Source organism: Cricetulus griseus, assembly GCF_003668045.3.
Source record: "Cricetulus griseus strain 17A/GY chromosome 1 unlocalized genomic scaffold, alternate assembly CriGri-PICRH-1.0 chr1_1, whole genome shotgun sequence".
NCBI classification, from domain to species: Eukaryota; Metazoa; Chordata; class Mammalia; order Rodentia; family Cricetidae; genus Cricetulus; species Cricetulus griseus.
Window position 1 is genome coordinate 180381581 of NW_023276807.1, and position 5785 is coordinate 180387365.

At 38.1% G+C, this 5785-nt stretch overlaps 1 pseudogene; it reads left to right on the forward strand.

Annotated features, from left to right (window-relative positions):
- The first annotated feature begins 250 nt into the window (after positions 1-250).
- On the forward strand, positions 251-897 carry LOC113832567 (annotated as a pseudogene).
- Positions 898-5785: the final 4888 nt, after the last annotated feature.

The window sequence follows — 5785 nt, forward strand, 5'->3', positions numbered from 1 at the left end:
ACTGTTATTAAACATTTTAAATGTAAGTCTTTGAAGATTTTGAAGACCATCTATCTATTTAAAATATATCTCTGCTTGACCTTGAAATCGTATCTAAATTTGGTTTTTATAGATGACTAACTACTAACCTGTATTTCTTTTTTTATCCTAAATAGTTTTTAAAAATAGAACTAGACAATTGCAGTACATTGAGCTCCATTGAGACAGCGCCGGGGCAAGCTCGAACAGGACAAGCACTGGGTGACTCATCATGGGCAAAGAAGACCCTAAGAAGCCGAGAGGCAAAATGTCCTCATATGCATTCTTTGTCCAAACTTGCAGGGAGGAACACAAGAAGAAGCACCCAGATGCTTCTGTGAACCTCTCAGAGTTCTCTAACAAGTGCTCAGAAAGACGGAAGACCATGCCTGCTAAAGAAAAGGGGAAATTTGAAGACATGGCAAAGGCTGACAAAGGCTCTTTATGAAAGAGAAATGAAAACCTACATACCTCCCAAAGGGGAGACCAAAAAGAACTTCAAGGACCTCAATGCACCCAAGAAGCCTCCTTCGGCCTTCTTCTTGTTCTCTTCTGAGTATCGCCCAAAATCAAAGGAGAACACTCAGGCTTATCCATTGGTGATGTTGCAAAGAAACTGGGAGAGATGTGGAACAACACTACTGCAGATGACAAGCAGCCCTATGAAAAGAAGGCTGCCAAGCTGAAGGAGAAGTATGAAAAGGATATTGCTGCTTACAGAGCTAAAGGAAAACCCGATGCAGCAAAAAAGGAGGGGTGGTTAAGCCAGAAAACAGCAAGAAAAAGAAGGAAGAGGAAGATGAAGAGGAGGAGGATGGAGAGGAGGAGGAAGAGGAGGAAGAAGAGGAAGATGAAGAAGAAGATGATGATGATGAATAAGTTGATTCTAGCGCAGTTTTTTTGTCTATAAAGCATTTAAGCCCTGTACACAACTCATTCCTTTTAAATAAAAAAATTGAAGTAAAAAATGAACTAGATATTTATGTTACACTGTTAAATGAGGTGCATAGATACAATACCTTAAACATGAGTAGAAACATGTATACAATATATAAAAATAAGTTTGTATTTGTAATAATATACAAAAATTCATATCAATATAAAGTATTTGAAATTAATAATTAAAAAAGAATTGTAATTAACATAGATTCAACAATCTACCCTTTTTCCTATCATTCCTATTCTGGGTAGTTGACTAGACTTGATATTCTACACTCAACATTGCTATTTTTCTATTCCTAACAGGTCTCAACTATAATATCACAGTTTTCACCTATCCTAAGTAAGTTTCTTCAATGGAGGAAATAATTTTAGCCAAATTAACCATTGTCCTTGGAGAACTACACAGCACTAAATAACCATCATCCCTCTTCATTGCAATGATCAGGGAACTCAGTGCTTTAATTAGGGTTTTGTTGATTTTTAGAAGTTGTCATTCTACAGTTAGCCATGCCAGCATGACTTTTAAAATATGTGTTCAAAACCACTGACAAGAAAAGTGAAAATAGACAAGCATGCATCAAACTGAAAATATTCTGCACACCAAGGAAATGAATCAATGAGAAAAAATACATACATAATGAGAAAAATAGTGCAATCTTTACATCTGACGAGAGGTATTGAAAACATGTAAGGAACACATACAGGTCAGCAATAAGGAACAAATTACCAGATTAACAACTGAGGCTAAGACTGGAACAGACATTTATCAAAAGGAGTTATACTAATATCTAAGAGGTATGTAACAAAATGCTCAATTAGCATCTTGTCAAATTAGCAGTCATCAAGAAAATGGAGACTGAAATTATGTTGATGAATCACCTCATACCTGGTAAATGGTTGTTATTAAAATGCTGAAAGAGAATCAATGTCAGTGAGAACTTGAGGATACAAATTAGTATAGCCACCATGAAAAACATTATGGACAGTCCTCAAAGAATTTACAGAATATCAATTCCTCATGAAACAGCATTCCTTCTGCTGGTGGCATATAGTATACAGAAAATAAATAAAATCAAAACATGAAAAAGAGTTTGAGCCTTCCATGTTCATTGCAGCATTGTTCCAAGTAGTCAAGATATGGAACCAAATTGAGTATCCATCAACCAATTTCTGAATAAATAAAATATGATCCATAAATACAAAGGAATCATCTCAATATTCAAAACTTAAATATTATAGTTCACAGCAGTAGCCAGAGAACACAGTCTGTTACATGAAATAAATATGCCAGTCACAGACATTACCCACACAATTTTAGCTTTATGTAGAATTTCAAAATTGTGAACTCAGAATTTTTTTCATCATTTTCAGCAAAATAGTGGCTACCAGGGCTAGCAGTGGGAGTATTGAGGAAAATTTGTAAAGTGGGGACATGACTGCTTCAAGGTATGGTTGAGGAGAAGGCTTTCATTGTAAATATGAGGGAGAGTACAGCCAGGGACGTCTGGAAAAGTTCAGAGAAGAAAGAGAAAGTAGTGCGCTAACCATATCTAGTAGATGGAACTGAACCATTAAAGGAGAAAAATAGAGGAAAAGCCAGAAAGGAAGAGAAGAGAGAGGACAAAGAAGACCAAGAAAAGGAACCAAGAACCAAGAGTGCACATAGGCAAAAAGGCAGGCTTTTATGGAAATGACAATCTCAGGGAAGGGAAGCCCAAGAATTAGAAACTTTCAAGGTAAGGGGTTGGTGAGCAGAGTTGAGAAAAGACTCTGAGTGAGCCTGTAGATGAGGATGTGTTTTGGTTTGCTAATAAGCAACACAGATAACCACTGGCCCTTTTGGACCTTACAGGAATGTTGTTCAAAATGTATAAATTTTCATTAGGTAGGAGAAATTAGTTCAGGAGATCTGTTGAAAAATTTGAGTAACATTGATAGTAATAGGATAAAGGATACTTGATAAATGCTAAGCCTGAAGAGTTCTCATGGTTGTAGCACACACACAATTCAGTGTTAGGTAAAGTGTCTATAAAATCTGCTCCGTCACTCCAGAATGCTGTATTCACACATCACAATCTGTGCCTTTTGTATTTGGAAGTTGCACAATTAAAGTGTAACTTATCAATTAAAGTATTTTCAACTAATTTTCAGGATGCTGTGAATAAACCTGCCCAATGAAGGCAAAGAAGTAAAATTGAATTAGTAGTATTGTTAGGTTAGTGAGATGGCTATGTGGTTAAAGTTGCTTGCTGACAAGTCTGATGACTTGAATTCAGCCTACAGAACCCACATGGTCAAAAAGAAAACCAATTCCTGAAATCTATGTACATGTTGTGGCACACACACTCACCATGCACACACACATATGGAAGCACACACTCATAGACACACACACACACACACAGAGAGAGAGAGAGAGAGAGAGAGAGAGAGAGAGAGAGAGAGAGCAATTGCAAATACTGTAAAACAGAGCCAAATACATAACAGATGTAGCAATGCTACTACATTAAAGCTTTGTCCCATAGTGAGATGTAGAAGAAGAGGTCTAGCACATACACCAACACATCAGAAACATGAAAGCCATCATCAGTTGTCTACCCTCCCCTCGGAAGATTTCCCACCCCTTCTCTCCTTCCTTGGTTTCACATTTAACACAAATTACTTCTCCAAGCAAACTAGATCTTAGTAGAAGCAAGGCCCACAACTAGCCTTGAACTTTTGCCCCAGTGGAATGTAATTTGGTGATACAACATCTGTCACCCCAGCAAAGGCAAGAAGTGGGGGTTTTGCCTTCTGGTGCTCTCACTTTATCAGAGAACTTACTGCCACATTTCATAGATACAGTCCATTTACACATTACTAAAACTGAATAGTGTTTCTACATCTAAGCTATAACTGTATCCAAACCATATGCATACTGGACACTCAGATAATAGTCTACCTCAGGAATCTCATAATCAAAAAATTTAGGAGGTTGTAGACAAATATTTGGTGACCTGGAAAATTAAAATAAGGATTACTTTCAACCAACAGAGAGAGGGTGCTGGAGAAAGAAATATATTTTTAATAATGAAAAGGTTAATACCTTTATTTCTTCTGAGCTACTTTGCTTATGCCCTGGCATGCACTTAAGGCACAAGTTAAACAGGAAATAAAGATGACAACAATAAGCATGTTCTGTGAGTTTGTGCATCATCCCACCAACAGCCACACTAAACCATTTTGCTATGTTCCTAAATCCTTTCATTATTTAAATAGGAAGGACAATAGTATCCACAGTAGTTTGCAAGAAGACAAAAGGCATTTGTGGAAGAAGAACAGATATGCTAGTGCTTGCTGAAAAAATATGAGGACTTGAGTGAAGATTCCCAGCACAATACATGCCCCTATGACAGAATGCGGCTGTAATGCCCTCACAGGAGGGAGCAGAGACTGGGAGGATTCTGCTCCATCATTCCAGTTAGTTGGTGTGTTGGTTTGAATAACAATGGACCCTTTAGACTCATACATTTGAATGTTTGGTTCTCTGTTGGTGTTTAGGAAGGGTTCGGAGGTGCAATCTTGTTGGTGGATGATGTCACTAAGACTCAGTCTTCAGCAACTTCTCTAAAACCATGATTGCCTGCTTAGATGATGGTCATGAACTAGCCTTCTGAAACTGTAAGCAAGATTCCAATGACACATTTTTTATAAGCTTCTTCAGTCATGGTGTTTTGTCCCAGCAGTAGAACACTAAGACAGTTGGTGATCTCAAAACACCAGTTGGAGAGCAAAAGAGGCAGTCATCCAAAGTCAACTTCTGGCTTGTACACAGTTACACATAGCCACATACACATGTGTACATGCAAATGTATGTCTACATTAGATATACATACGGGCTTTGGGTGTGGATGGCAACTCTTATTGTGTGACATGAGTATTTTCCCTGACTCTGGCAGTCTGGACTGCTCTCCTTCCCAGCTTAAACCATAATATTTTCTTTTGACTGCAAAGTGAAGTGGTCAAAAGAAGATAAACTTCATCCCTTTTTTGCTCATGTGCATCCTGGGTTCATAACTCTTTCTAGAATTTGACCACAGCAAAAATTCCCTTCAGTTTTATACAAATATATAATCACTGTGCTGAAATTGCTGCAACTAGGGAGAGCTTAACAACCATTTGGTGCTGTGGCAGCTTGGTTCTGTTATTGTTGCTGCCACTATCATTCTGGGAAAGCAAATATTCTTTGCTTATCATCACAGTTCTGAGGTATGTGCATCAAATAATAGGCAGTTTTCAAGCTTCTTTGACAGGTGCAATTACGTGCACCTAGACACCCACGTGAATAAGCCTGATGAAGTCAGACATCTGTTTTCCTACACATGCTATTCTCATCCCACTGGAGCTTCATGATAGTCTGTTCTCTAGCAGAGACTAGGAACTGGTGAGTTCACGAGAATATGAAAATTCAAATCAACCTGCAAACAGCCCGAGCTCACTAACATGTTCAAGGCAAACAGACCAAGGGTGACAAGAGCGAGATACACACAGGGAATAGTGCCTGGTTAATTGGAGTGCTAGCTTGGCTTCTTGATGCAGAATCTTTCCTAATAATCCAAGTTACCTTTGTGCACACATTCATATTTCGTTTCATCTAGTGTGAGCAGGCTTCATTCTGGCTCCAAATGCAAGCTAAGTAAGGCCTTTCCTATCTTTCCACCAACAATAAAGAAGAGAATTTAAACTATCAGTTCTAAGACACAGCCACTGCTAGAGACTGAAATAATTGACAAAGGAAAACAAAACCTGTTGAATAGAGCACTAGGTGCTTGCTTTTCAGGCACCA